The sequence below is a fragment of the Falco rusticolus genome, chromosome 2 (assembly GCF_015220075.1).
Source record: "Falco rusticolus isolate bFalRus1 chromosome 2, bFalRus1.pri, whole genome shotgun sequence".
NCBI classification, from domain to species: Eukaryota; Metazoa; Chordata; class Aves; order Falconiformes; family Falconidae; genus Falco; species Falco rusticolus.
In genome coordinates, this window is record NC_051188.1 from 70567511 (window position 1) to 70579649 (window position 12139).

At 40.0% G+C, this 12139-nt stretch overlaps 1 protein-coding gene across 1 annotated transcript in view; it reads right to left on the reverse strand.

Annotated features, from left to right (window-relative positions):
• TMEM131 (transmembrane protein 131) overlaps nucleotides 1-12139 on the reverse strand; it is a 103273-nt gene that overhangs the window by 90447 nt on the left and 687 nt on the right. The window lies entirely within an intron of this gene.

Here is a 12139-nt window from a genome sequence, read left to right on the forward strand (position 1 = left end):
TGTGGCAATAAGTGTTACTACCCGTGTAGCACTGCAAGTTGACGCGTGCAAGGATAACACGGACTTACTGGAATTCTAACCTTTTCAGCATATAGAAACATTTAATATGTAGTTTACAAGAAATGACAGTTCATAGATTCTGCAGCCTCAGGAGAACAATGCATTAACTGACAATAATTGTAACTATTACGTTAACATCAGCCTTCCAAACTTGCACTCATATGAAATTAGCCACTGAACAGACCCACAAAACCCAGTTACTCAAAAAAATGAGTTGTGCCAACACAGTGCAAATAACTACTTCAAAGACATATCCAGGCCAATTAATGGCCTTAATAAACCTACACAGAGCACAAGAATTGTTCTCTACACTGTAGAAATGAGGAAGAAGGATGGGATTTTCAGGGTTTTCAAAAAACCCCACAGAACAGGAAGACAACAGCATCAGACAGATACCCCACAACATTTCAGCATCTTGCTGGCAATGTGAATGCCATCAGGTACGAGCTACAGCTTCTGCTTGGTGGACAACGCTTGGTTTTCAATGCCCTACTCCCACCTTGCTACCTGCTACAAAGAATGCACTGTATCACTCACCTTAACCAATGTTATGACACAGAAACAGTGCCCTGCTGAGTGACAGAGCTCAGCTCTCCCCCCTGCCCTGATCTGCCCCTCCCCCACCTTTTTTTTTCTTCAGACCCTTATCAGGGTGGGACTACATGAATTTATAGAACAGGGGAACTTAGGCAGCACGTTAACTTCGATTTTGCTGCATAACACTTTCAACTTGGTTAAGACTAAATTACAACTGGAGAGAAGAATCATAGGGAGGGAGGAGCACAGCATCCACCCCCTCTCAGTGCTCACAGGGCAACTGTTACTACAGCATCCACTGGAAATAGCTGTTGAGCTTGGGGGACAAGTTAACAGCAGCAAGATAATGCTTCATCAGCTACCATACCAAGTCTATAAATACAACAATCGAAGGTCAAGAAAAGGTAGAAAAAGCCTCTGTTAAAGCCCTAGTGTTAGTGATGTGGCGGTAATGCTCCTTATTGATGGATCAGCAAAGCAGTCTGTTGACTTGCCACGTGGGGACACCAGCCAGCAGGAAAAAGCTGGCCGCAATGTCTGATAAAGCCAGAAAAGAAATGGGTGGAGAAGAACAACTGCAGCAAGTTTTGAAAGGAGATAAAATATAGGGCAAGAAGAATGAAACAAAACAGGTGAATTCCATTTTTAGGGAAAAAAATCCAAAAACATTAATAAGAAATTAAAGGTGCATGTAGGTATTCGGAAATGAAAAGCTTCAGTATGTTTATAACTGCAGAAATTCAGTTCAGCTACCCAAAATACCTTGGAAGCAGTTACCTCAGAAGTAAATAAACAATCTCTTCTGGCCAGACTCTTTCAGAAACTGCTGTGATGACCTGGGTTGACACCCTGCACAACACAGATCACAGTTTCACCCAATAATCCCAAACCCTTAGGCTTAGTTACAAAATATGTTTCGGAGAGACACCTAATTCTACTTTAAAGACTGCAATCACCCCACATCACTAAGTTGCCCCTTAACTAAAACAGTCTTCACTCACAAATAACCTCTCATTTCTACTTCAACATGCCCAGCACCAAGTCTCAGCCTAAATATGCACACCTTTGATAAATCAAATGGCCCTTCAGCATTAGGAGTTCTTTTTCCAATACAGGTACTTTTAAAGGACAGTTACATAATGCTAAATATTTTTTATTATTATTATTCAATTTCTGAGTTCCTTACTCTAATGTCTTTTTCCCTAGAGAAATTCAATTTAATCAAAGGAAAAATTCATGGGACTTATCAAGTACTGGTGCTCTGACCAAATTTTCCCAGATGAACTGGAGGTTTGTTCCAGTCTTTCCTCTATCAAATAATGATATTCAGTAGTACTCACTGGCAGAGTAACTTCACCTGCGAAGATTCAGTCTCTGTCAATGACAATGATCTCTCCTCCAGCATCAGATATAACCAGGTTTCCCTAAAACCAAGGAATTCATTCATCTTTTCATTATTTTGGAAGACACAGTTTAGCCAAAGCTATATGGGCAGATCATGACCTAGGTAAGCTACAAGAAAGGCAACTGATAAGCTATATGATGATATGAAAGCACCTATATAAAAGTTACACACACACACCCTTCTTATCTTCTTATATTTAGGAGCAACAACTCAGAGGACAAGTGCAGTCTCAGGGCTTTCTATCACTGAATTAAGTAGGAGGTGGCTGGGGGCAAGGGTCTCACTAGATAATGGTCATTTCTGGTACCTCTAGTCTGCTCATTGCTGGCTCCACAGACTGATGTTACACACAGATTCAGAACACCAAAGCAAACATAGAAGAAGGAAATGGTTTCCAGTAAGGACCAAGTATTCTATATCCTCTGTGGCAAGAAAGGAACAGCCAAACTTGGCAACATTCAATATCCAGATCTCTCAACATTCCCTCTGATATATGAGTTGTGCAGATTGTTAAGTATTACTTTAATACATCTTGTATATTAACATGTCAACCACAATTCAATTTATTGTCATATTACCAGCAGCTAGCAAAGATGGAAACTAATGGCTATATTATCCTTTGCATGAAAGATGGGATACAAATATTCTTGTTGAAATAAATTTTTCAAGAGAAAGAACGAAAACTAGGGGACAAATAAAGCCTATGTGATGCAGAACTACAGAAACAAGGAATGGCCAACAAAGTTTTTCCTTTTATTCTGTGACCATGTTTCTTTAGTGCTGCAGCGACAGGCAAAACATCCTGGATCCCGTTACAACTCCACTTGTACCTAAATTGTATCTAAATTACTACAACCATAGCACTGATTTCACCATGGAGTTATGTGGAAACCCACAATTCTCCTGTCTTATGGTTATTCCAGTCAGTTGTGACAAACAAAACTGCAACATCCAACCAAGCTTTAAAGATCACGAGGGAGACCCAAAACACAGAGACAGAGCAATTTAGTGTGGAATGCACCTGAAGATGTCATCTAGCTCAACCTTCTGCTGAAGCACAGTGAATACTGAACCGGGACAAAGTTGCTTAGGCTTTTGTTTAGCAGGGCCTTGAAAACCTCCAAAGTCAAGAGATTTCACAACCCCTCTAGAGAATCTGCTTCAGTCCCTGACTGTCCCCACGGTGAAATATGGTCTCATTATCTCCAGCTAGAATATTGTAGCAATCCTGACCAAAAGACCGTAATCCTTTGAGGACTCAGTGATCTATGCAAGAGCTAACCTGAGTAGACCCGTGTCTCTGCTGTGATGCATGTACAGGCTGGCTTTCAGGCCTGTACTGGGCTGCAGGATGAGCTCAGCCAGCTCACTCTAACAGAGGAGCCTGCAGGCAGCTCCCACTTGGTACCGGCAATTATGCCACCTGGGTGGCCTTGCTTTTATCTAAAAGCCAGCCAGAAGTTCTCATCCAAGCATCCTTTCTGCTTGACAATAGAACTTAGGAATTGAGTTGTTTTCTTGCAAGGAAATCCAAAATAGGTTGAAGGACCAACATGGGGTAACCCTTTCTATGCACAGGGTCGGCACAGTATGCTGCACAAGGACAGGAGGCCTTTTTGATGCTGCGCAACTCAAGATGCAAGATCATCTATATTATTCTCGTCGTAATGTTAGCTCTAATAAATAGCACTTTCAATGATATTTCACAGAGTCCGAGTGCCTTTCTTACTCAGATCATCACAGACCAAAACAAACTTTCCCTGGTTAATATTATGATAATTGTCTCTCAGGCTCCTGCCATGCATCTCCGTGAGGAGTCTGGTTCAATTTCTTTCATAAAATCTACTTTGATACCAGCAGGCTGCCACGAGGTCCCTCCAAAGCCTCATCTCCACACAGCTTTGGGTTCCTTAGCCTCTTTTCGTTAGGTCATGCATCCACCGACCATCTTTGCAGCCTTCCAGTGGGACAGCAGAACCGGATGCCGTGGTTTAGGTGTGGTCTACTAAGTGCTGAGTAAACAGGAATAATCACTTTGTTCAGTCTCATGGCTACACTCCTGTATGCTGCCAAGGCACATTGCTGACTCATTTATAGCATTTCCAACTTATATCCCCTGCAAGTATTTCTTCTGTCCCATATGAAGGGCTTTCTCTTTGTCCTTTTTTGTGTTTCATGGAGGTCCTGTCAGTTCATTGCTCTGTCCTGTTTAGAACTCTGAAACACAGCCCTGCCCTTGAGCATACCAACTGCTCCCCAGATATGATACAACAAAGATACTAAGCAGGACAGGTCCCAGAATAGAGCCAGGAAGAACCCCTTGTAACCACCCTCCAAAGTACAGTATGAACCCACTGCTGGGAATAAACCAAACCCAAACACCCTAGAGTTTATCTAGTTGCCTGGATAGTTTTTATCATTATCTACAAATTCCACCCACCAATATTTGTACATTATTCCGGTGCAAATAACTGATTCATTAAGAACTTTTCTGTATTGCTAGATGATTTCATATTTATTTACAAGCTTCAGATAACCAGGTTTTAAATTCACTTAACATACTATATCAACAACTCATATGGGGGACCCAAAAATCCCCTAGTGGAAGCAGATGTCATGAAAAATAGCTGATTTCTCATATTCTATCTCAATATCAGTATCTTCTACCATTCTCAATCTAAGCCAGGCATTATCTGGACCTTATCTGCACCTTATCACAAAAATAAAGAAAATTCATAAGCCAGTCATACCAAGTTATGCTGAAGCCATCCAATTTCACACTGAGGAAACTACTTTGAGATGTTTCCAACAGAGTACCTATAAGAAAATGAGAAAGCTTTCCGTTTTCAAAAGCTAAAATTCCCTCTTTAGAAACCTCCTCTTTGACAGATTCTCAGTCTTTTTTTTTTTCCCCACTACCACCCTCTTCTACAAGGATCCCATTTTACTTCAGATCTATGGATCTAAAATGTCAAGTTGATGAACAGTGGGTACGTAAGAGGTTTAGTGTTTCAAATTACTTAAACCAGTACCATGCTCATCTACAACTTTGTCTCCTATGCTATCATCACTCCCTCAAATGGTGATTTAATCTGTTCAACATCACTACTAGCTGTATGTCCTGACTTAAATAACTTCAAAAAAACACCTATAACCAAGGGTTGCTTGGGATTTTTTTAAGTTTAAGTAACTTTTAAAAGTCTTAATGTTAACTTAATGTGCACATTCTATTATACCAGATCTTTACAGTCCAACATAGATCTATGTTCAACTGAAAAAACCCTCAGATAAGCCTTAAGTCATCATTAAAACAGATTGCTTTATGAAGATTAGTCAATGCATAAACTGACCAAGTAACTTTAGAAACCTAAGCATGTTGTACTGAGTCAGCTAAACAGTTCTTTTAAATAACATTTTGTAACTTTATACAGTAGGTAGACAGAAGGAGCTGTTAGGTACATAGTTTCATTCCTGTACACCTCCTTCCATTACAATTTATTTGGTAATTTGGTATCCTTAAAACCAGTTCAATAACTCCAGTAAAACTCCAGTAATTCTCAGATGGTTCTCTACTGCTATGTATGCCAGGCAGTAGGAGAGGTATTAAAAATGCTTCTATGATAGTCTCAGTGAGAAGATAGATCTGGGAAGTGTAGCAGGGAAATCTCAAAGTACTGTAAAACTATTTTTTTTTCCTTTCCAGAGAGTGGAATTACATTGCAATCCTTCAGCTCTTTGCTATTGCGCCATTACATCCAGGGTTTTTAAAAAAGAGAACGCAAATGCGCACAGTCCTGGTTTAGTCCCTTTAATATTCCAGAGCACAAGTTATCCAAGCCTGCTTACCAGAAAATGTTAAAAACAGATTTTAAAAGCATTAAATGCAGATGCTGCATCACATCCTCACTACAGTCAGTAAATCACTAATTATTCTGTGTAAACAGTTCAGAAAACAGAAATACCCAACATTCCTGCATCACATGTTAAAATTTTACCAGCTGCTTCTAACAAACCCATATCTGGCACAGAATTATTCTTTGCCTGTATTTATGACTAGAAAGATAAATACCTCCCCTTTAACTCTCATGGTCATTGGTTCCTTTGATTTCCTAAATCAGGCACCTACGTTTTCAATTTACAAGCTTTAGGAAACTGAAAAAGGGAAGCTGGTGGTGAGCAGAATTACTGCCTCGTTATCTTGACTGTTAACAATTCCTCCATATAAGAAAAGTGGGTGACAGCAGGCAAACTAAGTTGAACTATGTTCCTACTTCCAAATTAACAAACTAGGTTACTAATGCCAAACAAGTAAATCACAAAAATAAAGGCTATTCCAGCAATGCACTGATATTATTCCTGTGCAAGAAGAAATTCTGCATCCTCTGTCTTGGTATTAATAATAAAAAATGCTGAAATACTAACACAATTTTTTAGAAAAAAACAGAAAGGATTTTTAAAATAACTGTAGTTTAAGCTCAAATTTGGCAACTACCACAAGCAAATGGACTGAATCAGTTGCTTCTGTAATAAGCACCCGGTGCGCTCACCTTTTGGAAGTACAGGATAACGCAAGCTGGAAACGATCCCAGAGGCCTCCAGCCCAGCCGCCAGCTCAGAGAGGGAGCCAGTCAGAGCAGGCTGCTCAAGGTGTTACCCAGCCTGGATCCAAGCACCCCCACTTACTACCATGAAGACTGCAGATTTATTTCAAATGCTGTCTTTTAGAAAGGAGGGGGGGAGGAAGGGAAAAAAAAAAAAAAAAAAAAAAAAAGACACCTTCTCACAGCTCCTGTTACATCCAGGTGAGTTCATGCTGTAGACTGACAAAGTCAGAAGCACCACACTGGATAGCAGTTACTAGCAAGAGAAATAAAATGGATCTTTATTGACTTTTATTCTTGCCAAACCCACATACACAGGAACAAACCAAACTGGTTCTAGCCTGCACTTCAGTCACAGAACTTACGCTGCTGGTTATGCATGAACCACAACATCCACCATTCACTGTTAGACTCCCAGGTGATTTACTAAGTTTACAGTTTGAAAGATTCTTTATACTTACAAACTTAGTAAATCACACCATGGAATCATAACATGTCTCATTTTAAGCACAGCAAAACCGGGTAGGTTTTGAAATAAAGTGACACACAGCAAACATCCAAGCTTTACTGCAAACAGCTAAAATTTTAACTTGCAGAAATGTATCCAAATGACTCAAAGTAACCCATGTTGCAATACTGGCAATCAATTCCTGTCCTGGTTTTGGCTGGGATAGAGTTAATTTTCTTCTCAGTAGCTGGTACAGCGCTGTGTTTTGGATTTAGTATGAGAGTAATGTTGATAACACACTGATGTTTTAGTTGTCACTAAGTAATGCTCACTCTAAATCAAGGACTTTTCAAGTTTCCCATGGTCTGCAGGGAGGAGGGGCACAAGAAGCTGGGAGGGGACACAGCTGGGACAGCTGACCTGAATGAGCCAAAGGGATATTCCATACCACAGAACATCACACTCAGTATATAAACTGAGGCGAGTTGGCTGGGGCCTGCTGGTCACTGCTCGGGGACTGGCTGGGCCTTGGTCAGTGGGTGGTGAGCAACTGTGTTGTGCATCACCTGGTTTTTTGGGTTGTTGGAGGGGTTTTCGCCCTCTTGGACTTTATTCCCCTCTCCTCTTCATTACAATTATTATTGTTGCTATTATTATTTTTACTTTATTTCAATTATTACACTGTTCCTACCTCAACCCACAGGTTTTACCTTTTTCTGATACTCCTCCCCATCCCACCAGGGTAGGGGGCAGTGAGCGAGTGGCTGTGTGGTACCGTTGCTGGCTGGGGTTAAACCACAACAATCCCAAAAATCACAGCTGAAAGCTTTAAATAAAGCAGCACCTCCAGACTTCTGCAAACTTCAGAGGGGCTTCATCATGTTAGGCACTATACAAATACATAGCAAGTTCCCTCAAGAGTTTACAATCCAAGGCCCTGAACTGCAGCATGCTATCCTTCAACTGACCTCTGCAGGTGAGAGTACCTCAGTGTGCCTCACACATGCCATGTAACTGGGCACTGGTGAGGGAGAAAGGGATGCAGAGGAGGGAATAGCAACCATTTTGTGATTACACAGAAAGTCGTGAAGAACATGGGGTCTCCAGTTCCTGTCCATTGCAATGTTTTGTTATATTTAATTTAGCCCAAAGATTTTGCAGACAAGCATGAGACACATGGTTAATACTTATCATTCATGAAAACAAAGACATAGTGCAAACCTCATCAGCTCTCCCATACTTCAGTTTCAGTGAGATAGCACAGTCAATTTTTATTCACTGTTTTTCCCTCACACTGTTCATGATTCTGATGTGCTGCTTCAGCTGCTAGAGTGTTTTCAGTTTGAGGTCATACTTTCTGGATCACATTTTGATTTATGTCAGGGTCAAAACATTAGCATTAAAATAAACAGTAGCATGCTATATATTAGTTCTGACAGCAGGATATGACAAACAGGCAGTATATGTGAAGAGGGGGTTTTATCACATTATTTTAAACATATAAGCTTTCTCGCACATCACCTTCCAACATTAGTTTACTTCCAACATTCATACAGAGTATCCTCGATTGCCATTTTAGATAATGTTATAAAGCAAAAAGGAAAAGCTACTTGCCTGAAATTAGACAAAATGATAAAAATGGAACCAGGACTCCAGCATCCCAGTGCACTGTTCTAATGACACATCTCCCTTCAAGTCTTCCACGACCTCAGATTTTAGATGTTTAAATAGAAATTTTTCCCAGATCCAGCACTAAGATACAACTTCAGAAGTTATAGTTGGGGAATAAACCTAGCTGAAACATCAACCCTGTTCTAATTGCACCAATCTTGTGAGCATGTGGGTAGGCAAAAGCACTATCAGAAGTGCAGGCTCTCAGCCAGCTGGCCAAATAAAAAGTTACTAAAAAAAAAATAAATCACTGTTGTAAGAAATAAAGATTTTTAAAATAAAAATAAACATAAATGAATATAAATAAAGGAAGAAACAAAAACCAGTTCTCATGTAAAAAAGCATAGCGATGTTGGACATTTGTCTTCAAAACATTTCGCTGACCACTGCGTTCACGGCATTACTATGGCTTCCTTCAACTGAAACCCAGATGGCTGTTGTGCCCTCTCCCAAAAGCCCCAACAACTAAAAAATAAAAACAAACCCCAAAGCAAATAAAAACCAAAACAAAACAAAAACACTCAAATATAAACTGAAAGTCCTCAATCCACGCGGCAACACAGAACATAATTACACTAGGAAAGGATGAGCCTACAAAAAGCCTGAAAATCATATGCATTTGCAAAAGAAACTCTTAATTTATTCTTGCCCCTCCTAAATGGCAAGGATGCAGAATTTTTTTTCCTGCCATGTTATTCTTTTGTCATGGGTTCACATCCTAAGTGAAAGAAACAAACAAAAAATTTTACAACCTTCTCAGTCTTACTCATTCTTCAGCAACACATGGGCAATGAGGACCCAGCTAGACAAACCAAAACAAATGAAACAACATTAAAAACCAAACCAAACCCAACCCCCAAAAAAGTCGCACATCAGTGTTTAGTCTGAAATTGATGTTTGAAATAGAAGGGTTTTTGGCTGGTCCACATGCAGTTTTATCTACTTTCATATTTGTTCACATACCAGATAGTTTCCACAAGTTTTATTTCTCTAGCACAGAGAAAGTATACAGCAATATCACTGTTCCCCAGGAGCTTGATTTACAGCCTGTATACACAAAGGATTTCAGTTTTCCTTTTTGCTGTTAGACAAATGGCAGCAAAGCTGTTTAGCTTACAATTTTACCCTCAAACTCTTTAAGTTTGGGGACTAGAAGCAGTCATGTCAATCTGGAATACTGCAGCATCAATAATCTTCCTGCTCATGACAGCTCCATAAAGAACTGCTTACTGCTCCTTCTCTGTAGAAGCATGAAGCCAGCACACTCTTTTGTGCATCAGTTCCATCTTTCCCCCAGTTTCTCCTCATGTACATGCAAGGTAAGAGGAAAGTAGTGTCCTCCACCTTCAATTTTTTACTTTCTTTTGCGATACTCTGTTCTATTCTTCTCTCACTCCTATCACTCACCTGAGCACCTGCTATCAATTTTTTTCTGCATCCAGCAATTTCTCAGGAATATATGCTGCACTACAGTCACCTTTGACCCATCACTGTAGAAATAGTACAGGAAAAAGAATGCACAACCTCAATTCTAATCCCTCTCCATAGCTTCCTTCCTGCAGCTGTAATGAAACACATATGTCCACATTTGGGAGATGGAAAGGCTATTCCTAGCTATTTCCTTACTTCCAGATTATTTTTTCTGAACTGTGTCTTACTATGTTTAACTTGACATAACCTGGTAGAGGCTAAGGCACTGAAGGACAGAGCCTGAAACACTATCCCCTCCTTTCTTATGAAGTACTGTTTCGTTTTGATCTCAGTTTTCATTTAGACCTTGGTTGAAAGGCCCACTGTCGAAGCTGGTCCTTGCTCTTCTATACTCAGTTACTGTCCCTTGCAGACTGGCACTCAGATTGTTGTTTCAGATCAGTGGGACTGGATCTCCCAAGTCACTTTCAACTTTGTCTTGCTTTAAAACTCCATTGTTCTTTTATGCAGGGTATAGAGAGGCATTGCACCCAGAAAAAGGAAGACTCCAAGACAACACTTTCCAACATGTGAAACACAAATGCAGATCATCTAGAATTCTTCTAAGACAACGATAAAACATGAATTTAAAAAACCCAGCAACCGCAGAACACCAAAAAGCCAAAACACTAAACCAAGATTTATTAATGAACTTAAATGTACCACTCAGACTACACTCAAGCAGCAGGAAACTTGGGAAGAAAAATGAGTGTCAGAAATCAGAGAAGACAGAAAAAAAAATCTGTATTCTGTATGAGAATCAAGTTCACTCTTTGAAAATGACAGAAATGTTGCTGGGATAGATTTTAAGTAATAGACTATATCAATAGAAGGAAATGGTATCAGTACAAACTATTCCATTTTCTTGAAGGACTTCAATCACATCCGTTCAAACTCTGAATCTAAAACCTGCCTTTGTTTATCTAGGAATGCCAAGGAAGTCCACAGAAAAAAACCCAGTATCTCCTTCCCAAATGAACAAAGCCAAACCATGGCCCCAGCTGTCACAACTTTCAGGGCACGAATCAACTCCATCAAACCCATCCCTTTATAACATCACTGATGGAGCTTATCAACTCATAAAAGCTATCACCTTTAAAGGAATGCAACCAAAATCAGAGTTAAAAATAGGTATTTCTGAAGCATTGGAACTCTTCTAGTACCTCAAGACACTACAAGCTGAACTGTCGGACTTTAAATATGTATCTTTCTTCACGATGCTTTCTAAATGTTAAATTCTCTGAAGAAAAAGCCAAGTGAGCAAGAGTAAGCTGTGACACAAAACTGTGGGGTTTTTTTAATCACCTTAATATCAACATCACCTTATTTGTAAAAACAAGTTATATGGAAATTACTCAAATTGAGCCCTTCATTAGAAAATGAAAGGCATATCTAAATTTATTCTGATACCTGCATTATTAGCATGCATTTCTTCCCTCAAGTCTGGTCTAGAGACAGAACTGCAGCCTCCTCACTAAACTATTCCACACCCTTCTTACTCTTTTTTTTTTTATTATTATTCTTACTGTTTCATCCTCTTGGACCTCATCTGGCCTGACACATTTCAATCTCCTTCCAGTACAGCAACTTGCTTGAAAGGTAAATTCTCATGTCAGCCGAAGTAAATCCGTTTCACCTACTTCTGTACCACATTACATTTATCTGCTGCCTGTTAACACTGCCACACAGACACGCTTTTAAGCAGACCACGAGTCTGCACCCTGGAAATGCTTGAAAGCCGTTCTCAGCAATACTACAGAATACGCTGAGGTGTTTCGCTCGGGGCTTTTTTTTTTTCCTTGTTAAACCACAATGAAAAGACAACGTGCCAAAAATCAAAGACGCAAAAAGTTAAAAACTCCCCCGTTTGACTTTGTTTAAGTTTGGAGAAGAGACCGTGGGCCTCGGAAGGCGTCCGGCACCTGTCAGAGGTTGGGGGCGGCCGGG